The sequence below is a fragment of the Mixophyes fleayi genome, chromosome 6 (assembly GCF_038048845.1).
Source record: "Mixophyes fleayi isolate aMixFle1 chromosome 6, aMixFle1.hap1, whole genome shotgun sequence".
NCBI classification, from domain to species: Eukaryota; Metazoa; Chordata; class Amphibia; order Anura; family Limnodynastidae; genus Mixophyes; species Mixophyes fleayi.
This window is the reverse complement of record NC_134407.1, coordinates 201,874,667-201,898,196: the sequence shown is the minus strand read 5'-3', so window position 1 is coordinate 201,898,196 and position 23,530 is coordinate 201,874,667. Positions and strand designations below refer to the sequence as shown.

The following is a 23,530-nucleotide window of genomic DNA, read 5'->3' as shown; positions in this document are numbered from 1 at the left end:
GGTATAGACTTGTTTGTGTATGGTACGTTAAGTAATGTACTGACTATAGAGATGGTGTATGACAGATAATACAGCAACTAGACATGTTTTCTATAGGTATATAAATGAACGTACACTATAAATCCTATTAGAGTATAAAACTTCATGCACAGATGGAGATTGAACCCATGATCTTCGGTTTACGAAACCGACGCCTTACCACTTGTCCACTGCGCCTCAATTTTGCTGGTTTTGTCTTGTCGTCTGACTAGACTATTGATTGTATAGGCAGTGATAGTTAAAGATCTGTTTGTGCATGGTACGTTAAGGAATGTTCTGACTATAGAGATGGTGTATGACAGATGATACAGTTTATAGTCCTGTTTTCTATAGGTATATAAATCAACAAACAGTATAAATGCTGTTTGAGTATAAAAGCTCAGGCATAGACGGGGATCGAACCCTTGTTTACGAGCCCGACGCCTTACCACTTGGCCACTAAGTCTCCAATTTGCTGGTGATATCTGGTCGTTTGACTAGACTTTTGATTGTATAGGCAGTGTTAGGTATAGACTTGTTTGTGTATGGTACGTTAAGTAATGTACTGACTATAGAGATGGTGTATGACAGATAATACAGCAACTAGACATGTTTTCTATAGGTATATAAATGAACGTACACTATAAATCCTATTAGAGTATAAAACTTCAGGCACAGATGGGGATTGAACCCATGATCTTCGGTTTACGAAACCGACGCTTGGCCACTGCGCCTCAATTTTGCTGGTTTTGTCTTGTCGTCTGACTAGACTATTGATTGTATAGGCAGTGATAGTTAAAGATCTGTTTGTGCATGGTACGTTAAGGAATGTTCTTACTATAGAGATGGTGTATGACAGATGATACAGTTTATAGACCTGTTTTCTATAGATATATAAATCAACAAACAGTATAAATGCTGTTTGAGTATAAAACCTCAGGCACAGACAGGGATCGAACCCTTGTTTACGAGACCGACGCCTTACCACTTGGCCACTAAGTATCCATTTTGCTGGTCATATCTGGTCTTCTGACTAGACTTTTGATCGTATAGGCAGTGTTAGGTATAGACTTGTTTGTGTATGGTACGTTAAGTAATGTACTGACTATAGAGATGGTGTATGACAGATAATACAGCAACTAGACATGTTTTCTATAGGTATATAAATGAACGTACACTATAAATCCTATTAGAGTATAAAACTTCATGCACAGATGGAGATTGAACCCATGATCTTCGGTTTACGAAACCGACGCCTTACCACTTGTCCACTGCGCCTCAATTTTGCTGGTTTTGTCTTGTCGTCTGACTAGACTATTGATTGTATAGGCAGTGATAGTTAAAGATCTGTTTGTGCATGGTACGTTAAGGAATGTTCTGACTATAGAGATGGTGTATGACAGATGATACAGTTTATAGTCCTGTTTTCTATAGGTATATAAATCAACAAACAGTATAAATGCTGTTTGAGTATAAAAGCTCAGGCATAGACGGGGATCGAACCCTTGTTTACGAGCCCGACGCCTTACCACTTGGCCACTAAGTCTCCAATTTGCTGGTGATATCTGGTCGTCTGACTAGACTTTTGATTGTATAGGCAGTGGTAGGTATGGACCTGTTTGTGTATGGTACGTTAAGTAATGTACTGACTATAGAGATGGTGTATGACAGATGATACAGTAACTAGACATGTTTTCTATAGGTATATAAATGAACGTACACTATAAATCCTATTAGAGTATAAAACTTCAGGCACAGATGGGGATTGAACCCATGATCTTCGGTTTACAAGACCGATGCCTTACCACTTGGCCACTGCGCCTCAATTTTGCTGGTTTTGTCTTGTCGTCTGACTAGACTATTGATTGTATTGGCAGTGGTAGTTAAAGATCTGTTTGTGCATGGTACGTTAAGGAATGTTCTGACTATAGAGATGGTGTATGACAGATGATACAGTTTATAGACATATTTTCTTTAGGTATATAAATCAACAAACAGTATAAATCCTGTTTGTGTAAAAAAACTCAGGCACAGACGGGGATCGAATCCATGTTAACGAGACCGACGCCTTACCACTTGGCCACTAAGCATCCATTTTGCTGGTCATCTCTGGTCTTCTGACTAGACTTTTGATCGTATAGGCAGTGGTAGGTATAGACTTGTTTGTGTATGGTACGTTAAGTAATGTACTGACTATAGAGATGGTGTATGACAGATAATACAGCAACTAGACATGTTTTCTATAGGTATATAAATGAACGTACACTATAAATCCTATTAGAGTATAAAACTTCATGCACAGATGGAGATTGAACCCATGATCTTCGGTTTACGAAACCGACGCCTTACCACTTGTCCACTGCGCCTCAATTTTGCTGGTTTTGTCTTGTCGTCTGACTAGACTATTGATTGTATAGGCAGTGATAGTTAAAGATCTGTTTGTGCATGGTACGTTAAGGAATGTTCTGACTATAGAGATGGTGTATGACAGATGATACAGTTTATAGTCCTGTTTTCTATAGGTATATAAATCAACAAACAGTATAAATGCTGTTTGAGTATAAAAGCTCAGGCATAGACGGGGATCGAACCCTTGTTTACGAGCCCGACGCCTTACCACTTGGCCACTAAGTCTCCAATTTGCTGGTGATATCTGGTCGTTTGACTAGACTTTTGATTGTATAGGCAGTGTTAGGTATAGACTTGTTTGTGTATGGTACGTTAAGTAATGTACTGACTATAGAGATGGTGTATGACAGATAATACAGCAACTAGACATGTTTTCTATAGGTATATAAATGAACGTACACTATAAATCCTATTAGAGTATAAAACTTCAGGCACAGATGGGGATTGAACCCATGATCTTCGGTTTACGAAACCGACGCTTGGCCACTGCGCCTCAATTTTGCTGGTTTTGTCTTGTCGTCTGACTAGACTATTGATTGTATAGGCAGTGATAGTTAAAGATCTGTTTGTGCATGGTACGTTAAGGAATGTTCTTACTATAGAGATGGTGTATGACAGATGATACAGTTTATAGACCTGTTTTCTATAGATATATAAATCAACAAACAGTATAAATGCTGTTTGAGTATAAAACCTCAGGCACAGACGGGGATCGAACCCTTGTTTACGAGACCGACGCCTTACCACTTGGCCACTAAGTATCCATTTTGCTGGTCATATCTGGTCTTTTGACTAGACTTTTGATCGTATAGGCAGTGTTAGGTATAGACTTGTTTGTGTATGGTACGTTAAGTAATGTACTGACTATAGAGATGGTGTATGACAGATAATACAGCAACTAGACATGTTTTCTATAGGTATATAAATGAACGTACACTATAAATCCTATTAGAGTATAAAACTTCATGCACAGATGGAGATTGAACCCATGATCTTCGGTTTACGAAACCGACGCCTTACCACTTGTCCACTGCGCCTCAATTTTGCTGGTTTTGTCTTGTCGTCTGACTAGACTATTGATTGTATAGGCAGTGATAGTTAAAGATCTGTTTGTGCATGGTACGTTAAGGAATGTTCTGACTATAGAGATGGTGTATGACAGATGATACAGTTTATAGTCCTGTTTTCTATAGGTATATAAATCAACAAACAGTATAAATGCTGTTTGAGTATAAAAGCTCAGGCATAGACGGGGATCGAACCCTTGTTTACGAGCCCGACGCCTTACCACTTGGCCACTAAGTCTCCAATTTGCTGGTGATATCTGGTCGTCTGACTAGACTTTTGATTGTATAGGCAGTGGTAGGTATGGACCTGTTTGTGTATGGTACGTTAAGTAATGTACTGACTATAGAGATGGTGTATGACAGATGATACAGTAACTAGACATGTTTTCTATAGGTATATAAATGAACGTACACTATAAATCCTATTAGAGTATAAAACTTCAGGCACAGATGGGGATTGAACCCATGATCTTCGGTTTACAAGACCGATGCCTTACCACTTGGCCACTGCGCCTCAATTTTGCCGGTCTTGTCTTGTCGTCTGACTAGACTATTGATTGTATAGGCAGTGATAGTTAAAGATCTGTTTGTGCATGGTACGTTAAGGAATGTTCTGACTATAGAGATGGTGTATGACAGATGATACAGTTTATAGACCTGTTTTCTATAGATATATAAATCAACAAACAGTATAAATGCTGTTTGAGTATAACACCTGAGGCACAGACGGGGATCGAAGCCATGTTTACTAGACCGATGTCTTATCACTTGGACACTAAGTATCCATTTTGCTGGTCATATCTGGTCGTTTGACTAGACTTTTGATTGTATAGGCAGTGGTTGGTATAGACCTGTTTGTGTATGGTACGTTAAGTAATGTATTGACTATAGAGATAGTGTATGACAGATGATACAGTAACTAGACATGTTTTCTATATGTATATAAATGAATGTACACTATAAATCCTATTGGAGTATAAAACCTCAGGCACAGATGGGGATCGAACCCATGATCTTCGGTTTACAAGACCGACACCTTACCACTTGGCCACTGCGCCTCAATTTTGCTGGTATTGTCTTGTCGTCTGACTAGACTATTGATTGTATAGGCAGTGATAGTTAAAGATCTGTTTGTGCATGGTACGTTAAGGAATGTTCTGACTATAGAGATGGTGTATGACAGATGATACAGTTTATAGACATATTTTCTTTAGGTATATAAATCAACAAACAGTATAAATCCTGTTTGTGTAAAAAAACTCAGGCACAGACGGGGATCGAATCCATGTTAACGAGACCGACGCCTTACCACTTGGCCACTAAGCATCCATTTTGCTGGTCATATCTGGTCTTCTGACTAGACTTTTGATCATATAGGCAGTGTTAGGTATAGACTTGTTTGTGTATGGTACGTTAAGTAATGTACTGACTATTGAGATGGTGTATGACAGATAATACAGCAACTAGACATGTTTTCTATAGGTATATAAATGAACGTACACTATAAATCCTATTAGAGTATAAAACTTCAGGCACAGATGGGGATTGAACCCATGATCTTCGGTTTACGAAACCGACGCCTTACCACTTGGCCACTGCGCCTCAATTTTGCTGGTGTTGTCTTGTCGTCTGACTAGACTATTGATTGTATAGGCAGTGATAGTTAAAGATCTGTTTGTGCATGGTACGTTAAGGAATGTTCTGACTATAGAGATGGTGTATGACAGATGATACAGTTTATAGACCTGTTTTCTATAGATATATAAATCAACAAACGGTATAAATGCTGTTTGAGTATAAAACCTCAGGCACAGACGGGGATCGAACCCTTGTTTACGAGACCGACGCCTTACCACTTGGCCACCAAGTCTCCAATTTGCTGGTAATATCTGGTCGTCTGACTAGACTTTTGATTGTATAGGCAGTGGTAGGTATGGACCTGTTTGTGTATGGTACGTTAAGTAATGTACTGACTATAGAAATAGTGTATGACAGATGATAAAGTAACTAGACATGTTTTCTATAGGTATATAAATGAACGTACACTATAAATCCTATTGGAGTATAAAACCTCAGGCACAGATGGGGATCAAACCCATGATCTTCGGTTTACGAGAGCGACACCTTACCACTTGGCCACTGCGCCTCAATTTTGCTGGTATTGTCTTGTCGTCTGACTAGACTATTGATTGTATAGGCAGTGATAGTTAAAGATCTGTTTGTACATGGTACTTTAAGGAATGTTCTTACTATAGAGATGGTGTATGACAGATGATACAGTTTATAGACCTGTTTTCTATAGGTATATAAATCAACAAACAGTATAAATGCTGTTTGTGTAAAAAAACTCAGGCACAGACGGGGATCGAATCCATGTTAACGAGACCGACGCCTTACCACTTGGCCACTAAGCATCCATTTTGCTGGTCATATCTGGTCTTCTGACTAGACTTTTGATCGTATAGGCAGTGTTAGGTATAGACTTGTTTGTGTATGGTACGTTAAGTAATGTACTGACTATAGAGATGGTGTATGACAGATAATACAGCAACTAGACATATTTTCTATATAAATATATAAAGGAACGTACACTATAAATCCTATTAGAGTATAAAACTTCAGGCACAGATGGGGGATTGAACCCATGATCTTCGGTTTACGAAACCGACGCCTTACCACTTGTCCACTGCGCCTCAATTTTGCTGGTTTTGTCTTGTCGTCTGACTAGACTATTGATTGTATAGGCAGTGATAGTTAAAGATCTGTTTGTGCATGGTACGTTAAGGAATGTTCTGACTATAGAGATGGTGTATGACAGATGATACAGTTTATAGTCCTGTTTTCTATAGGTATATAAATCAACAAACAGTATAAATGCTGTTTGAGTATAAAAGCTCAGGCACAGACGGGGATCGAACCCTTGTTTACGAGCCCGACGCCTTACCACTTGGCCACTAAGTCTCCAATTTGCTGGTGATATCTGGTCGTCTGACTAGACTTTTGATTGTATAGGCAGAGGTAGGTATGGACCTGTTTGTGTATGGTACGTTAAGTAATGTACTGACTATAGAGATGGTGTATGACAGATGATACAGCAACTAGACATGTTTTCTATAGGTATATAAATGAACGTACACTATAAATCCTATTGGAGTATAAAACCTCAGGCACAGATGGGGATCGAACCCATGCTCTTCGGTTTACGAGACCGACACCTTACCACTTGGCCACTGCGCCTCAATTTTGCTGGTTTTGTCTTGTCGTCTGACTAGACTATTGATTGTATAGGCAGTGATAGTTAAAGATCTGTTTGTACATGGTACTTTAAAGAATGTTCTGACTATAGAGATGGTGTATGACAGATGATACAGTTTATAGACCTATTTCCTATAGGTACATAAATCAACAAACAGTATAAATGCTGTTTGAGTATAAAACCTCAGGCACAGACGGGGATCGAACCCTTGTTTACGAGACCGACGCCTTACCACTTGGCCACTAAGTCTCCAATTTGCTGGTGATATCTGGTCGTCTGACTAGACTTTTGATTGTATAGGCAGTGGTAGGTATGGACCTGTTTGTGTATGGTACGTTAAGTAATGTACTGACTATAGAGATGGTGTATGACAGATGATACAGCAACTAGACATGTTTTCTATAGGTATATAAATGAACGTACACTATAAATCCTATTAGAGTATAAAATCTCAGGCACAGATGTTGATTGAACCCATTATCTTTGGTTTACGAGACCGACACCTTACCACTTGGCCACTGCGCCTCAATTTTGCTGGTTTTGTCTTGTCGTCTGACTAGACTATTGATTGTATTGGCAGTGGTAGTTAAAGATCTGTTTGTGCATGGTACGTTAAGGAATGTTCTGACTATAGAGATGGTGTATGACAGATGATACAGTTTATAGACATATTTTCTTTAGGTATATAAATCAACAAACAGTATAAATCCTGTTTGTGTAAAAAAACTCAGGCACAGACGGGGATCGAATCCATGTTAACGAGACCGACGCCTTACCACTTGGCCACTAAGCATCCATTTTGCTGGTCATATCTGGTCTTCTGACTAGACTTTTGATCGTATAGGCAGTGTTAGGTATAGACTTGTTTGTGTATGGTACGTTAAGTAATGTACTGACTATAGAGATGGTGTATGACAGATAATACAGCAACTAGACATGTTTTCTATAGGTATATAAAGGAACGTACACTATAAATCCTATTAGAGTATAAAACTTCAGGCACAGATGGGGGATTGAACCCATGATCTTCGGTTTACGAAACCGACGCCTTACCACTTGTCCACTGCGCCTCAATTTTGCTGGTTTTGTCTTGTCGTCTGACTAGACTATTGATTGTATAGGCAGTGATAGTTAAAGATCTGTTTGTGCATGGTACGTTAAGGAATGTTCTGACTATAGAGATGGTGTATGACAGATGATACAGTTTATAGTCCTGTTTTCTATAGGTATATAAATCAACAAACAGTATAAATGCTGTTTGAGTATAAAAGCTCAGGCACAGACGGGGATCGAATCCATGTTAACGAGACCGACGCCTTACCACTTGGCCACTAAGCATCCATTTTGCTGGTCATATCTGGTCTTCTGACTAGACTTTTGATCGTATAGGCAGTGTTAGGTATAGACTTGTTTGTGTATGGTACGTTAAGTAATGTACTGACTATAGAGATGGTGTATGACAGATAATACAGCAACTAGACATGTTTTCTATAGGTATATAAAGGAACGTACACTATAAATCCTATTAGAGTATAAAACTTCAGGCACAGATGGGGGATTGAACCCATGATCTTCGGTTTACGAAACCGACGCCTTACCACTTGTCCACTGCGCCTCAATTTTGCTGGTTTTGTCTTGTCGTCTGACTAGACTATTGATTGTATAGGCAGTGATAGTTAAAGATCTGTTTGTGCATGGTACGTTAAGGAATGTTCTGACTATAGAGATGGTGTATGACAGATGATACAGTTTATAGTCCTGTTTTCTATAGGTATATAAATCAACAAACAGTATAAATGCTGTTTGAGTATAAAAGCTCAGGCACAGACGGGGATCGAACCCTTGTTTACGAGCCCGACGCCTTACCACTTGGCCACTAAGTCTCCAATTTGCTGGTGATATCTGGTCGTCTGACTAGACTTTTGATTGTATAGGCAGTGGTAGGTATGGACCTGTTTGTGTATGGTACGTTAAGTAATGTACTGACTATAGAGATGGTGTATGACAGATGATACAGTAACTAGACATGTTTTCTATAGGTATATAAATGAACGTACACTATAAATCCTATTAGAGTATAAAACTTCAGGCACAGATGGGGATTGAACCCATGATCTTCGGTTTACAAGACCGATGCCTTACCACTTGGCCACTGCGCCTCAATTTTGCCGTTCTTGTCTTGACGTCTGACTAGACTATTGATTGTATAGGCAGTGATAGTTAAAGATCTGTTTGTGCATGGTACGTTAAGGAATGTTCTGACTATAGAGATGGTGTATGACAGATGATACAGTTTATAGACCTGTTTTCTATAGATATATAAATCAACAAACAGTATAAATGCTGTTTGAGTATAAAACCTCAGGCACAGACGGGGATCGAACCCTTGTTTACGAGACCGACGCCTTACCACTTGGCCACTAAGTCTCCAATTTGCTGGTGATATCTGGTCGTCTGACTAGACTTTTGATTGTATAGGCAGTGGTAGGTATGGACCTGTTTGTGTATGGTACGTTAAGTAATGTACTGACTATAGAGATGGTGTATGACAGATGATACAGCAACTAGACATGTTTTCTATAGGTATATAAATGAACGTACACTATAAATCCTATTAGAGTATAAAATCTCAGGCACAGATGTTGATTGAACCCATGATCTTTGGTTTACGAGACCGACACCTTACCACTTGGCCACTGCGCCTCGATTTTGCTGGTTTTGTCTTGTCGTCTGACTAGACTATTGATTGTATTGGCAGTGGTAGTTAAAGATCTGTTTGTGCATGGTACGTTAAGGAATGTTCTGACTATAGAGATGGTGTATGACAGATGATACAGTTTATAGACATATTTTCTTTAGGTATATAAATCAACAAACAGTATAAATCCTGTTTGTGTAAAAAAACTCAGGCACAGACGGGGATCGAATCCATGTTAACGAGACCGACGCCTTACCACTTGGCCACTAAGTATCCATTTTGCTGGTCATATCTGGTCTTCTGACTAGACTTTTGATCGTATAGGCAGTGTTAGGTATAGACTTGTTTGTGTATGGTACGTTAAGTAATGTACTGACTATAGAGATGGTGTATGACAGATAATACAGCAACTAGACATGTTTTCTATAGGTATATAAAGGAACGTACACTATAAATCCTATTAGAGTATAAAACTTCAGGCACAGATGGGGGATTGAACCCATGATCTTCGGTTTACGAAACCGACGCCTTACCACTTGTCCACTGCGCCTCAATTTTGCTGGTTTTGTCTTGTCGTCTGACTAGACTATTGATTGTATAGGCAGTGATAGTTAAAGATCTGTTTGTGCATGGTACGTTAAGGAATGTTCTGACTATAGAGATGGTGTATGACAGATGATACAGTTTATAGTCCTGTTTTCTATAGGTATATAAATCAACAAACAGTATAAATGCTGTTTGAGTATAAAAGCTCAGGCACAGACGGGGATCGAATCCATGTTAACGAGACCGACGCCTTACCACTTGGCCACTAAGCATCCATTTTGCTGGTCATATCTGGTCTTCTGACTAGACTTTTGATCGTATAGGCAGTGTTAGGTATAGACTTGTTTGTGTATGGTACGTTAAGTAATGTACTGACTATAGAGATGGTGTATGACAGATAATACAGCAACTAGACATGTTTTCTATAGGTATATAAAGGAACGTACACTATAAATCCTATTAGAGTATAAAACTTCAGGCACAGATGGGGGATTGAACCCATGATCTTCGGTTTACGAAACCGACGCCTTACCACTTGTCCACTGCGCCTCAATTTTGCTGGTTTTGTCTTGTCGTCTGACTAGACTATTGATTGTATAGGCAGTGATAGTTAAAGATCTGTTTGTGCATGGTACGTTAAGGAATGTTCTGACTATAGAGATGGTGTATGACAGATGATACAGTTTATAGTCCTGTTTTCTATAGGTATATAAATCAACAAACAGTATAAATGCTGTTTGAGTATAAAAGCTCAGGCACAGACGGGGATCGAACCCTTGTTTACGAGCCCGACGCCTTACCACTTGGCCACTAAGTCTCCAATTTGCTGGTGATATCTGGTCGTCTGACTAGACTTTTGATTGTATAGGCAGTGGTAGGTATGGACCTGTTTGTGTATGGTACGTTAAGTAATGTACTGACTATAGAGATGGTGTATGACAGATGATACAGTAACTAGACATGTTTTCTATAGGTATATAAATGAACGTACACTATAAATCCTATTAGAGTATAAAACTTCAGGCACAGATGGGGATTGAACCCATGATCTTCGGTTTACAAGACCGATGCCTTACCACTTGGCCACTGCGCCTCAATTTTGCCGTTCTTGTCTTGACGTCTGACTAGACTATTGATTGTATAGGCAGTGATAGTTAAAGATCTGTTTGTGCATGGTACGTTAAGGAATGTTCTGACTATAGAGATGGTGTATGACAGATGATACAGTTTATAGACCTGTTTTCTATAGATATATAAATCAACAAACAGTATAAATGCTGTTTGAGTATAAAACCTCAGGCACAGACGGGGATCGAACCCTTGTTTACGAGACCGACGCCTTACCACTTGGCCACTAAGTCTCCAATTTGCTGGTGATATCTGGTCGTCTGACTAGACTTTTGATTGTATAGGCAGTGGTAGGTATGGACCTGTTTGTGTATGGTACGTTAAGTAATGTACTGACTATAGAGATGGTGTATGACAGATGATACAGCAACTAGACATGTTTTCTATAGGTATATAAATGAACGTACACTATAAATCCTATTAGAGTATAAAATCTCAGGCACAGATGTTGATTGAACCCATGATCTTTGGTTTACGAGACCGACACCTTACCACTTGGCCACTGCGCCTCGATTTTGCTGGTTTTGTCTTGTCGTCTGACTAGACTATTGATTGTATTGGCAGTGGTAGTTAAAGATCTGTTTGTGCATGGTACGTTAAGGAATGTTCTGACTATAGAGATGGTGTATGACAGATGATACAGTTTATAGACATATTTTCTTTAGGTATATAAATCAACAAACAGTATAAATCCTGTTTGTGTAAAAAAACTCAGGCACAGACGGGGATCGAATCCATGTTAACGAGCCCAACGCCTTACCACTTGGCCACTAAGCATCCATTTTGCTGGTCATATCTGGTCTTCTGACTAGACTTTTGATCGTATAGGCAGTGTTAGGTATAGACTTGTTTGTGTATGGTACGTTAAGTAATGTACTGACTATAGAGATGGTGTATGACAGATAATACAGCAACTAGACATGTTTTCTATAGGTATATAAATGAACGTACACTATAAATCCTATTAGAGTATAAAACTTCAGGCACAGATGGGGATTGAACCCATGATCTTCGGTTTACGAAACCGACGCCTTACCACTTGGCCACTGCGCCTCAATTTTGCTGGTTTTGTCTTGTCGTCTGACTAGACTATTGATTGTATAGGCAGTGATAGTTAAAGATCTGTTTATGCATGGTACGTTAAGGAATGTTCTTACTATAGAGATGGTGTATGACAGATGATACAGTTTATAGACCTGTTTTCTATAGATATATAAATCAACAAACAGTATAAATGCTGTTTGAGTATAAAACCTCAGGCACAGACGGGGATCGAACCCTTGTTTACGAGACAGACGCCTTACCACTTGGCCACTAAGTCTCCAATTTGCTGGTGATATCTGGTCGTCTGACTAGACTTTTGATTGTATAGGCAGTGGTAGGTATGGACCTGTTTGTGTATGGTACGTTAAGTAATGTACTGACTATAGAGATGGTGTATGACAGATGATACAGCAACTAGACATGTTTTCTATAGGTATATAAATGAATGTACACTATAAATCCTATTGGAGTATAAAACCTCAGGCACAGATGGGGATCGAACCCATGATCTTCGGTTTACGAGACCGACACCTTACCACTTGGCCACTGCGCCTCAATTTTGCTGGTTTTGTCTTGTCGTCTGACTAGACTATTGATTGTATTGGCAGTGGTAGTTAAAGATCTGTTTGTGCATGGTACGTTAAGGAATGTTCTGACTATAGAGATGGTGTATGACAGATGATACAGTTTATAGACATATTTTCTTTAGGTATATAAATCAACAAACAGTATAAATCCTGTTTGTGTAAAAAAACTCAGGCACAGACGGGGATCGAATCCATGTTAACGAGACCGACGCCTTACCACTTGGCCACTAAGCATCCATTTTGCTGGTCATATCTGGTCTTCTGACTAGACTTTTGATCGTATAGGCAGTGGTAGGTATAGACTTGTTTGTGTATGGTACGTTAAGTAATGTACTGACTATAGAGATGGTGTATGACAGATAATACAGCAACTAGACATGTTTTCTATAGGTATATAAATGAACGTACACTATAAATCCTATTAGAGTATAAAACTTCATGCACAGATGGAGATTGAACCCATGATCTTCGGTTTACGAAACCGACGCCTTACCACTTGTCCACTGCGCCTCAATTTTGCTGGTTTTGTCTTGTCGTCTGACTAGACTATTGATTGTATAAGCAGTGATAGTTAAAGATCTGTTTGTGCATGGTACGTTAAGGAATGTTCTGACTATAGAGATGGTGTATGACAGATGATACAGTTTATAGTCCTGTTTTCTATAGGTATATAAATCAACAAACAGTATAAATGCTGTTTGAGTATAAAAGCTCAGGCATAGACGGGGATCGAACCCTTGTTTACGAGCCCGACGCCTTACCACTTGGCCACTAAGTCTCCAATTTGCTGGTGATATCTGGTCGTTTGACTAGACTTTTGATTGTATAGGCAGTGTTAGGTATAGACTTGTTTGTGTATGGTACGTTAAGTAATGTACTGACTATAGAGATGGTGTATGACAGATAAAACAGCAACTAGACATGTTTTCTATAGGTATATAAATGAACGTACACTATAAATCCTATTAGAGTATAAAACTTCAGGCACAGATGGGGATTGAACCCATGATCTTTGGTTTACGAAACCGACGCCTTACCACTTGGCCACTGCGCCTCAATTTTGCTGGTTTTGTCTTGTCGTCTGACTAGACTATTGATTGTATAGGCAGTGATAGTTAAAGATCTGTTTGTGCATGGTACGTTAAGGAATGTTCTTACTATAGAGATGGTGTATGACAGATGATACAGTTTATAGACCTGTTTTCTATAGATATATAAATCAACAAACAGTATAAATGCTGTTTGAGTATAAAACCTCAGGCACAGACGGGGATCGAACCCTTGTTTACGAGACCGACGCCTTACCACTTGGCCACTAAGTATCCATTTTGCTGGTCATATCTGGTCTTCTGACTAGACTTTTGATCGTATAGGCAGTGTTAGGTATAGACTTGTTTGTGTATGGTACGTTAAGTAATGTACTGACTATAGAGATGGTGTATGACAGATAATACAGCAACTAGACATGTTTTCTATAGGTATATAAATGAACGTACACTATAAATCCTATTAGAGTATAAAACTTCATGCACAGATGGAGATTGAACCCATGATCTTCGGTTTACGAAACCGACGCCTTACCACTTGTCCACTGCGCCTCAATTTTGCTGGTTTTGTCTTGTCGTCTGACTAGACTATTGATTGTATAGGCAGTGATAGTTAAAGATCTGTTTGTGCATGGTACGTTAAGGAATGTTCTGACTATAGAGATGGTGTATGACAGATGATACAGTTTATAGTCCTGTTTTCTATAGGTATATAAATCAACAAACAGTATAAATGCTGTTTGAGTATAAAAGCTCAGGCATAGACGGGGATCGAACCCTTGTTTACGAGCCCGACGCCTTACCACTTGGCCACTAAGTCTCCAATTTGCTGGTGATATCTGGTCGTCTGACTAGACTTTTGATTGTATAGGCAGTGGTAGGTATGGACCTGTTTGTGTATGGTACGTTAAGTAATGTACTGACTATAGAGATGGTGTATGACAGATGATACAGTAACTAGACATGTTTTCTATAGGTATATAAATGAACGTACACTATAAATCCTATTAGAGTATAAAACTTCAGGCACAGATGGGGATTGAACCCATGATCTTCGGTTTACAAGACCGATGCCTTACCACTTGGCCACTGCGCCTCAATTTTGCTGGTCTTGTCTTGTCGTCTGACTAGACTATTGATTGTATAGGCAGTGATAGTTAAAGATCTGTTTGTGCATGGTACGTTAAGGAATGTTCTGACTATAGAGATGGTGTATGACAGATGATACAGTTTATAGACCTGTTTTCTATAGATATATAAATCAACAAACAGTATAAATGCTGTTTGAGTATAACACCTGAGGCACAGACGGGGATCGAAGCCATATTTACTAGACCGATGTCTTATCACTTGGACACTAAGTATCCATTTTGCTGGTCATATCTGGTCGTTTGACTAGACTTTTGATTGTATAGGCAGTGGTTGGTATAGACCTGTTTGTGTATGGTACGTTAAGTAATGTATTGACTATAGAGATAGTGTATGACAGATGATACAGTAACTAGACATGTTTTCTATATGTATATAAATGAATGTACACTATAAATCCTATTGGAGTATAAAACCTCAGGCACAGATGGGGATCGAACCCATGATCTTCGGTTTACAAGACCGACACCTTACCACTTGGCCACTGCGCCTCAATTTTGCTGGTATTGTCTTGTCGTCTGACTAGACTATTGATTGTATAGGCAGTGATAGTTAAAGATCTGTTTGTGCATGGTACGTTAAGGAATGTTCTGACTATAGAGATGGTGTATGACAGATGATACAGTTTATAGACATATTTTCTTTAGGTATATAAATCAACAAACAGTATAAATCCTGTTTGTGTAAAAAAACTCAGGCACAGACGGGGATCGAATCCATGTTAACGAGACCGACGCCTTACCACTTGGCCACTAAGCATCCATTTTGCTGGTCATATCTGGTCTTCTGACTAGACTTTTGATCATATAGGCAGTGTTAGGTATAGACTTGTTTGTGTATGGTACGTTAAGTAATGTACTGACTATAGAGATGGTGTATGACAGATAATACAGCAACTAGACATGTTTTCTATAGGTATATAAATGAACGTACACTATAAATCCTATTAGAGTATAAAACTTCAGGCACAGATGGGGATTGAACCCATGATCTTCGGTTTACGAAACCGACGCCTTACCACTTGGCCACTGCGCCTCAATTTTGCTGGTTTTGTCTTGTCGTCTGACTAGACTATTGATTGTATAGGCAGTGATAGTTAAAGATCTGTTTGTGCATGGTACGTTAAGGAATGTTCTTACTATAGAGATGGTGTATGACAGATGATACAGTTTATAGACCTGTTTTCTATAGATATATAAATCAACAAACAGTATAAATGCTGTTTGAGTATAAAACCTCAGGCACAGACGGGGATCGAACCCTTGTTTACGAGACCGACGCCTTACCACTTGGCCACTAAGCATCCATTTTGCTGGTCATATCTGGTCTTCTGACTAGACTTTTGATCGTATAGGCAGTGTTAGGTATAGACTTGTTTGTGTATGGTACGTTAAGTAATCTACTGACTATAGAGATGGTGTATGACAGATAATACAGCAACTAGACATGTTTTCTATAGGTATATAAATGAACGTACACTATAAATCCTATTAGAGTATAAAACTTCAGGCACAGATGGGGATTGAACCCATGATCTTCGGTTTACAAAACCGACGCCTTACCACTTGGCCACTGCGCCTCGATTTTGCTGGTTTTGTCTTGTCGTCTGACTAGACTATTGATTGTATAGGCAGTGATAGTTAAAGATCTGTTTGTGCATGGTACGTTAAGGAATGTTCTTACTATAGAGATGGTGTATGACAGATGATACAGTTTATAGACCTGTTTTCTATAGATATATAAATCAACAAACAGTATAAATGCTGTTTGAGTATAAAACCTCAGGCACAGACGGGGATCGAACCCTTGTTTACGAGACAGACGCCTTACCACTTGGCCACTAAGTCTCCAATTTGCTGGTGATATCTGGTCGTCTGACTAGACTTTTGATTGTATAGGCAGTGGTAGGTATGGACCTGTTTGTGTATGGTACGTTAAGTAATGTACTGACTATAGAGATGGTGTATGACAGATGATACAGCAACTAGACATGTTTTCTATAGGTATATAAATGAACGTACACTATAAATCCTATTGGAGTATAAAACCTCAGGCACAGATGGGGATCGAACCCATGATCTTCGGTTTACGAGACCGACACCTTACCACTTGGCCACTGCGCCTCAATTTTGCTGGTATTGTCTTGTCGTCTGACTAGACTATTGATTGTATAGGCAGTGATAGTTAAAGATCTGTTTGTGCATGGTACGTTAAGGAATGTTCTGACTATAGAGATGGTGTATGACAGATGATACAGTTTATAGACCTGTTTTCTATAGATATATAAATCAACAAACAGTATAAATGCTGTTTGAGTATAAAACCTCAGGCACAGACGGGGATCGAACCCTTGTTTACGAGACCGACGCCTTACCACTTGGCCACTAAGTCTCCAATTTGCTGGTGATATCTGGTCGTCTGACTAGACTTTTGATTGTATAGGCAGTGGTAGGTATGGACCTGTTTGTGTATGGTACGTTAAGTAATGTACTGACTATAGAGATGGTGTATGACAGATGATACAGCAACTAGACATGTTTTCTATAGGTATATAAATGAACGTACACTATAAATCCTATTAGAGTATAAAATCTCAGGCACAGATGGGGATTGAACCCATGATCTTCGGTTTACGAGACCGACGCCTTACCACTTGGCCACTGCGCCTCAATTTTGCTGGTTTTGTCTTGTCGTCTGACTAGACTATTGATTGTATAGGCAGTGATAGTTAAAGATCTGTTTGTGCATGGTACGTTAAGGAATGTTCTTACTATAGAGATGGTGTATGACAGATGATACAGGTTATAGACCTGTTTTCTATAGATATATAAATCAACAAACAGTATAAATGCTGTTTGAGTATAAAACCTCAGGCACAGACGGGGATCGAACCCTTGTTTACGAGACCGACGCCTTACCACTTGGCCACTAAGTATCCATTTTGCTGGTCATATCTGGTCTTCTGACTAGACTTTTGATCGTATAGGCAGTGTTAGGTATAGACTTGTTTGTGTATGGTACGTTAAGTAATGTACTGACTATAGAGATGGTGTATGACAGATAATACAGCAACTAGACATGTTTTCTATAGGTATATAAATGAACGTACACTATAAATCCTATTAGAGTATAAAACTTCAGGCACAGATGGGGATTGAACCCATGATCTTCGGTTTATGAAACCGACGCCTTACCACTTGGCCACTGCGCCTCGATTTTGCTGGTTTTGTCTTGTCGTCTGACTAGACTATTGATTGTATAGGCAGTGATAGTTAAAGATCTGTTTGTGCATGGTACGTTAAGGAATGTTCTTACTATAGAGATGGTGTATGACAGATGATACAGTTTATAGACCTGTTTTCTATAGATATATAAATCAACAAACAGTATAAATGCTGTTTGAGTATAAAACCTCAGGCACAGACGGGGATCGAACCCTTGTTTACGAGACCGACGCCTTACCACTTGGCCACTAAGTATCCAATTTGCTGGTGATATCTGGTCGTCTGACTAGACTTTTGATTGTATAGGCAGTGGTAGGTATGGACCTGTTTGTGTATGGTACGTTAAGTAATGTACTGACTATAGAGATGGTGTATGACAGATGATACAGCAACTAGACATGTTTTCTATAGGTATATAAATGAACGTACACTATAAATCCTATTGGAGTATAAAACCTCAGGCACAGATGGGGATCGAACCCATGATCTTCGGTTTACGAGACCGACACCTTACCACTTGGCCACTGCGCCTCAATTTTGCTGGTATTGTTTTGTCGTCTGACTAGACTATTGATTGTATAGGCAGTGATAGTTAAAGATCTGTTTGTGCATGGTACGTTAAGGAATGTTCTGACTATAGAGATGGTGTATGACAGATGATACAGTTTATAGACCTGTTTTCTATAGATATATAAATCAACAAACAGTATAAATGCTGTTTGAGTATAAAACCTCAGGCACAGACGGGGATCGAACCCTTGTTTACGAGACCGACGCCTTACCACTTGGCCACTAAGTCTCCAATTTGCTGGTGATATCTGGTCGTCTGACTAGACTTTTGATTGTATAGGCAGTGGTAGGTATGGACCTGTTTGTGTATGGTACGTTAAGTAATGTACTGACTATAGAGATGGTGTATGACAGATGATACAGCAACTAGACATGTTTTCTATAGGTATATAAATGAACGTACACTATAAATCCTATTAGAGTATAAAATCTCAGGCACAGATGTTGATTGAACCCATGATCTTTGGTTTATGAGACCGACACCTTACCAATTGGCCACTGCGCCTCAATTTTGCTGGTTTTGTCTTGTCGTCTGACTAGACTATTGATTGTATTGGCAGTGGTAGTTAAAGATCTGTTTGTGCATGGTACGTTAAGGAATGTTCTGACTATAGAGATGGTGTATGACAGATGATACAGTTTATAGACATATTTTCTTTAGGTATATAAATCAACAAACAGTATAAATCCTGTTTGTGTAAAAAAACTCAGGCACAGACGGGGATCGAATCCATGTTAACGAGACCGACGCCTTACCACTTGGCCACTAAGCATCCATTTTGCTGGTCATATCTGGTCTTCTGACTAGACTTTTGATCGTATAGGCAGTGTTAGGTATAGACTTGTTTGTGTATGGTACGTTAAGTAATGTACTGACTATAGAGATGGTGTATGACAGATAATACAGCAACTAGACATGTTTTCTATAGGTATATAAATGAACGTACACTATAAATCCTATTAGAGTATAAAACTTCAGGCACAGGTGGGGATTGAACCCATGATCTTCGGCTTACGAAACTGACGCCCTACCACTTGGCCACTGCGCCTCAATTTTGCTGGTTTTGTCTTGTCGTCTGACTAGACTATTGATTGTATAGGCAGTGATAGTTAAAGATCTGTTTGTGCATAGTACGTTAAGGAATGTTCTTACTATAGAGATGGTGTATGACAGATGATACAGTTTATAGACCTGTTTTCTATAGATATATAAATCAACAAACAGTATAAATGCTGTTTGAGTATAAAACCTCAGGCACAGACGGGGATCGAACCCTTGTTTACGAGACCGACGCCTTACCACTTGGCCACTAAGTCTCCAATTTGCTGGTGATATCTGGTCGTCTGACTAGACTTTTGATTGTATAGGCAGTGGTAGGTATGGACCTGTTTGTGTATGGTACGTTAAGTAATGTACTGACTATAGAGATGGTGTATGACAGATGATACAGCAACTAGACATGTTTTCTATAGGTATATAAATGAACGTACACTATAAATCCTATTGGAGTATAAAACCTCAGGCACAGATGGGGATTGAACCCATGATCTTCGGTTTACGAGACCGACACCTTACCACTTGGCCACTGCGCCTCAATTTTGCTGGTTTTGTCTTGTCGTCTGACTAGACTATTGATTGTATAGGCAGTGATAGTTAAAGATCTGTTTGTACATGGTACTTTAAAGAATGTTCTGACTATAGAGATGGTGTATGACAGATGATACAGTTTATAGACCTATTTCCTATAGGTATATAAATTAACAAACAGTATAAATGCTGTTTGAGTATAAAACCTCAGGCACAGACGGGGATCGAACCCTTGTTTACGAGACCGACGCCTTACCACTTGGCCACTAAGTCTCCAATTTGCTGGTGATATCTGGTCGTCTGACTAGACTTTTGATTGTATAGGCAGTGGTAGGTATGGACCTGTTTGTGTATGGTACGTTAAGTAATGTACTGACTATAGAGATGGTGTATGACAGATGATACAGCAACTAGACATGTTTTCTATAGGTATATAAATGAACGTACACTATAAATCCTATTGGAGTATAAAACCTCAGGCACAGATGGGGATCGAACCCATGATCTTCGGTTTACGAGACCAACACCTTACCACTTGGCCACTGCGCCTCAATTTTGCTGGTATTGTCTTGTCGTCTGACTAGACTATTGATTGTATAGGCAGTGATAGTTAAAGATCTGTTTGTACATGGTACTTTAAAGAATGTTCTGACTATAGAGATGGTGTATGACAGATGATACAGTTTATAGACCTATTTCCTATAGGTATATAAATAAGCAAACAGTATAAATGCTGTTTGAGTATAAAACCTCAGGCACAGACGGGGATCGAACACTTGTTTACGAGACCGACGCCTTACCACATGGCCACTAAGTCTCCAATTTGCTGGTGATATCTGGTCGTCTGACTAGACTTTTGATTGTATAGGCAGTGGTAGGTATGGACCTGTTTGTGTATGGTACGTTAAGTAATGTACTGACTATAGAGATAATGTATGACAGATGATAAAGTAACTAGACATGTTTTCTATAGGTATATAAATGAACGTACACTATAAATCCTATTAGAGTATAAAACCTCAGGCACAGATGGGGATCGAACCCTTGGTTACGAGACTGACGCCTTACCACTTGGCCACTAAGCATCCATTTTGCTGGTCATATCTGGTCTTCTGACTAGACTTTTGATCGTGTAGGCAGTGTTAGGTATAGACTTGTTTGTGTATGGTACGTTAAGTAATGTACTGACTATAGAGATAATGTATGACAGATGATACAGCAACTAGACATGTTTTCTATAGGTATATAAATGAACGTACACTATAAATCCTATTAGAGTATAAAACTTCAGGCACAGATGGGGATTGAACCCATGATCTTCGGTTTACGAGACCGACGCCTTACCACTTGGCCACTGCGCCTCAATTTTGCTGGTATTGTATTGTCGTCTGACTAGACTATTGATTGTATAGGCAGTGATAGTTAAAGATCTGTTTGTGTATGGTACGTTAAGGAATGTTCTGACTATAGAGATGGTGTATGACAGATGATACAGTTTATAGTCCTGTTTTCTATAGGTATATAAATCAACAAACAGTATAAATGCTATTTGAGTATAAAACCTCAGGAACAGACGGTGATCGAACCCTTGTTTACGAGACCGACGCCTTACCACTTGGCCACTAAGTCTCCAATTTGCTGGTGATATCTGGTCGTCTGACTAGACTTTTGATTGTATAGGCAGTGGTAGGTATGGATCTGTTTGTGTATGGTACGTTAAGTAATGTACTGACTATAGAGATAGTGTATGACAGATGATAAAGTAACTAGACATGTTTTCTATAGGTATATAAATGAACGTACACTATAAATCCTATTGGAGTATAAAACCTCAGGCACAGATGGGGATTGAACCCATGATCTTTGGTTTACGAGACCGACACCTTACCACTTGGCCACTGCGCCTCAATTTTGCTGGTATTGTCTTGTCGTCTGACTAGACTATTGATTGTATAGGCAGTGATAGTTAAAGATCTGTTTGTACATGGTACTTTAAAGAATGTTCTGACTATAGAGATGGTGTATGACAGATGATACAGTTTATAGACATGTTTTCTTTAGGTATATAAACGAACAAACAGTATAAATGCTGTTTGAGTATAACACCTGAGGCACAGACGGAGATCGAAGCCATGTTTACTAGACCGATGTCTTACCACTTGGACACTAAGTATCCATTTTGCTGGTCATATCTGGTCGTCTGACTAGACTTTTGATTGTATAGGCAGTGGTTGGTATAGACCTGTTTGTGTATGGTACGTTAAGTAATGTATTGACTATAGAGATAGTGTATGACAGATGATACAGTAACTAGACATGTTTTCTATATGTATATAAATGAATGTACACTATAAATCCTATTGGATGGGGTATCGAACCCATGTGCATGGTACGTTAAGGAATGTTCTGACTATAGAGATGGTGTATGACAGATGATACAGTTTATAGACATGTTTTCTTTAGGTATATAAATGAACAAACAGTATAAATGCTATTTGAGTATAACACCTGAGGCACAGACGGGGATCGAAGCCATGTTTACTAGACCGATGTCTTACCACTTGGCCACTAAGTAGCCATTTTGCTGGTCATATCTGGTCGTCTGACTAGACTTTTGATTGTATAGGCAGTGGTTGGTATAGACCTGTTTGCGTATGGTACGTTAAGTAATGTATTGACTATAGAGATAGTGTATGACAGATGATACAGTAACTAGACATGTTTTCTATATGTATATAAATGAACGTACACTATAAATCCTATTAGAGTATAAAACTTCAGGCACAAATGGTTATTGAACACATGATCTTCGGTTTACGAGACTGACGCCTTACCACTTGGCCACTGCGCCTCAATTTTGCTGGTTTTGTCTTGTCGTCTGACTAGACTATTGATTGTATAGGCAGTGATAGTTAAAGATCTGTTTGTGCATGGTACGTTAAGGAATGTTCTGACTATAGAGATGGTGTATGACAGATGATACAGTTTATAGTCCTGTTTTCTATAGGTATATAAATCAACAAACAGTATAAATGCTGTTTGAGTATAAAAGCTCAGGCACAGACGGGGATCGAACCCTTGTTTACGAGCCCGACGCCTTACCACTTGGCCACTAAGTCTCCAATTTGCTGGTGATATCTGGTCGTCTGACTAGACTTTTGATTGTATAGGCAGTGGTAGGTATGGACCTGTTTGTGTAT

General features: G+C 39.1%; 29 non-coding genes across 29 annotated transcripts; all 29 read right to left on the bottom strand.

Annotated features, from left to right (window-relative positions):
* Nucleotides 1–1,768: 1,768 nt before the first annotated feature.
* TRNAT-UGU (transfer RNA threonine (anticodon UGU)) lies at nucleotides 1,769–1,840 on the bottom strand. The gene has a single exon. It is a non-coding gene; the product is annotated as a tRNA-Thr (tRNA).
* A 2,096-nt stretch (nucleotides 1,841–3,936) lies between these two features.
* Nucleotides 3,937–4,008, bottom strand: TRNAT-UGU (transfer RNA threonine (anticodon UGU)). The gene has a single exon. It is a non-coding gene; the product is annotated as a tRNA-Thr (tRNA).
* A 472-nt stretch (nucleotides 4,009–4,480) lies between these two features.
* TRNAT-UGU (transfer RNA threonine (anticodon UGU)) lies at nucleotides 4,481–4,552 on the bottom strand. Its single transcript has one exon. It is a non-coding gene; the product is annotated as a tRNA-Thr (tRNA).
* A 472-nt stretch (nucleotides 4,553–5,024) lies between these two features.
* Nucleotides 5,025–5,096, bottom strand: TRNAT-CGU (transfer RNA threonine (anticodon CGU)). The gene has a single exon. It is a non-coding gene; the product is annotated as a tRNA-Thr (tRNA).
* Nucleotides 5,097–5,568: 472 nt separating this feature from the next.
* Nucleotides 5,569–5,640, bottom strand: TRNAT-CGU (transfer RNA threonine (anticodon CGU)). The gene has a single exon. It is a non-coding gene; the product is annotated as a tRNA-Thr (tRNA).
* A 474-nt stretch (nucleotides 5,641–6,114) lies between these two features.
* On the bottom strand, nucleotides 6,115–6,187 carry TRNAT-CGU (transfer RNA threonine (anticodon CGU)). Its single transcript has one exon. It is a non-coding gene; the product is annotated as a tRNA-Thr (tRNA).
* Nucleotides 6,188–6,659: 472 nt separating this feature from the next.
* On the bottom strand, nucleotides 6,660–6,731 carry TRNAT-CGU (transfer RNA threonine (anticodon CGU)). Its single transcript has one exon. It is a non-coding gene; the product is annotated as a tRNA-Thr (tRNA).
* A 1,016-nt stretch (nucleotides 6,732–7,747) lies between these two features.
* TRNAT-CGU (transfer RNA threonine (anticodon CGU)) lies at nucleotides 7,748–7,820 on the bottom strand. Its single transcript has one exon. It is a non-coding gene; the product is annotated as a tRNA-Thr (tRNA).
* Nucleotides 7,821–8,292: 472 nt separating this feature from the next.
* On the bottom strand, nucleotides 8,293–8,365 carry TRNAT-CGU (transfer RNA threonine (anticodon CGU)). The gene has a single exon. It is a non-coding gene; the product is annotated as a tRNA-Thr (tRNA).
* A 472-nt stretch (nucleotides 8,366–8,837) lies between these two features.
* On the bottom strand, nucleotides 8,838–8,909 carry TRNAT-UGU (transfer RNA threonine (anticodon UGU)). The gene has a single exon. It is a non-coding gene; the product is annotated as a tRNA-Thr (tRNA).
* A 1,016-nt stretch (nucleotides 8,910–9,925) lies between these two features.
* Nucleotides 9,926–9,998, bottom strand: TRNAT-CGU (transfer RNA threonine (anticodon CGU)). Its single transcript has one exon. It is a non-coding gene; the product is annotated as a tRNA-Thr (tRNA).
* Nucleotides 9,999–10,470: 472 nt separating this feature from the next.
* Nucleotides 10,471–10,543, bottom strand: TRNAT-CGU (transfer RNA threonine (anticodon CGU)). The gene has a single exon. It is a non-coding gene; the product is annotated as a tRNA-Thr (tRNA).
* Nucleotides 10,544–11,015: 472 nt separating this feature from the next.
* TRNAT-UGU (transfer RNA threonine (anticodon UGU)) lies at nucleotides 11,016–11,087 on the bottom strand. The gene has a single exon. It is a non-coding gene; the product is annotated as a tRNA-Thr (tRNA).
* Nucleotides 11,088–12,103: 1,016 nt separating this feature from the next.
* On the bottom strand, nucleotides 12,104–12,175 carry TRNAT-CGU (transfer RNA threonine (anticodon CGU)). Its single transcript has one exon. It is a non-coding gene; the product is annotated as a tRNA-Thr (tRNA).
* A 472-nt stretch (nucleotides 12,176–12,647) lies between these two features.
* On the bottom strand, nucleotides 12,648–12,719 carry TRNAT-CGU (transfer RNA threonine (anticodon CGU)). Its single transcript has one exon. It is a non-coding gene; the product is annotated as a tRNA-Thr (tRNA).
* Nucleotides 12,720–13,735: 1,016 nt separating this feature from the next.
* TRNAT-CGU (transfer RNA threonine (anticodon CGU)) lies at nucleotides 13,736–13,807 on the bottom strand. The gene has a single exon. It is a non-coding gene; the product is annotated as a tRNA-Thr (tRNA).
* Nucleotides 13,808–14,823: 1,016 nt separating this feature from the next.
* On the bottom strand, nucleotides 14,824–14,895 carry TRNAT-UGU (transfer RNA threonine (anticodon UGU)). Its single transcript has one exon. It is a non-coding gene; the product is annotated as a tRNA-Thr (tRNA).
* Nucleotides 14,896–15,367: 472 nt separating this feature from the next.
* TRNAT-UGU (transfer RNA threonine (anticodon UGU)) lies at nucleotides 15,368–15,439 on the bottom strand. Its single transcript has one exon. It is a non-coding gene; the product is annotated as a tRNA-Thr (tRNA).
* A 472-nt stretch (nucleotides 15,440–15,911) lies between these two features.
* Nucleotides 15,912–15,983, bottom strand: TRNAT-CGU (transfer RNA threonine (anticodon CGU)). The gene has a single exon. It is a non-coding gene; the product is annotated as a tRNA-Thr (tRNA).
* A 472-nt stretch (nucleotides 15,984–16,455) lies between these two features.
* TRNAT-UGU (transfer RNA threonine (anticodon UGU)) lies at nucleotides 16,456–16,527 on the bottom strand. The gene has a single exon. It is a non-coding gene; the product is annotated as a tRNA-Thr (tRNA).
* Nucleotides 16,528–16,999: 472 nt separating this feature from the next.
* On the bottom strand, nucleotides 17,000–17,071 carry TRNAT-CGU (transfer RNA threonine (anticodon CGU)). The gene has a single exon. It is a non-coding gene; the product is annotated as a tRNA-Thr (tRNA).
* A 472-nt stretch (nucleotides 17,072–17,543) lies between these two features.
* On the bottom strand, nucleotides 17,544–17,615 carry TRNAT-CGU (transfer RNA threonine (anticodon CGU)). The gene has a single exon. It is a non-coding gene; the product is annotated as a tRNA-Thr (tRNA).
* A 472-nt stretch (nucleotides 17,616–18,087) lies between these two features.
* On the bottom strand, nucleotides 18,088–18,159 carry TRNAM-CAU (transfer RNA methionine (anticodon CAU)). The gene has a single exon. It is a non-coding gene; the product is annotated as a tRNA-Met (tRNA).
* Nucleotides 18,160–18,631: 472 nt separating this feature from the next.
* On the bottom strand, nucleotides 18,632–18,703 carry TRNAT-CGU (transfer RNA threonine (anticodon CGU)). Its single transcript has one exon. It is a non-coding gene; the product is annotated as a tRNA-Thr (tRNA).
* Nucleotides 18,704–19,719: 1,016 nt separating this feature from the next.
* On the bottom strand, nucleotides 19,720–19,791 carry TRNAT-CGU (transfer RNA threonine (anticodon CGU)). The gene has a single exon. It is a non-coding gene; the product is annotated as a tRNA-Thr (tRNA).
* A 472-nt stretch (nucleotides 19,792–20,263) lies between these two features.
* TRNAT-CGU (transfer RNA threonine (anticodon CGU)) lies at nucleotides 20,264–20,335 on the bottom strand. Its single transcript has one exon. It is a non-coding gene; the product is annotated as a tRNA-Thr (tRNA).
* A 472-nt stretch (nucleotides 20,336–20,807) lies between these two features.
* Nucleotides 20,808–20,879, bottom strand: TRNAT-CGU (transfer RNA threonine (anticodon CGU)). The gene has a single exon. It is a non-coding gene; the product is annotated as a tRNA-Thr (tRNA).
* A 740-nt stretch (nucleotides 20,880–21,619) lies between these two features.
* On the bottom strand, nucleotides 21,620–21,691 carry TRNAT-CGU (transfer RNA threonine (anticodon CGU)). The gene has a single exon. It is a non-coding gene; the product is annotated as a tRNA-Thr (tRNA).
* Nucleotides 21,692–22,163: 472 nt separating this feature from the next.
* Nucleotides 22,164–22,235, bottom strand: TRNAT-CGU (transfer RNA threonine (anticodon CGU)). Its single transcript has one exon. It is a non-coding gene; the product is annotated as a tRNA-Thr (tRNA).
* Between the last annotated feature and the right edge of the window lie 1,295 nt (nucleotides 22,236–23,530).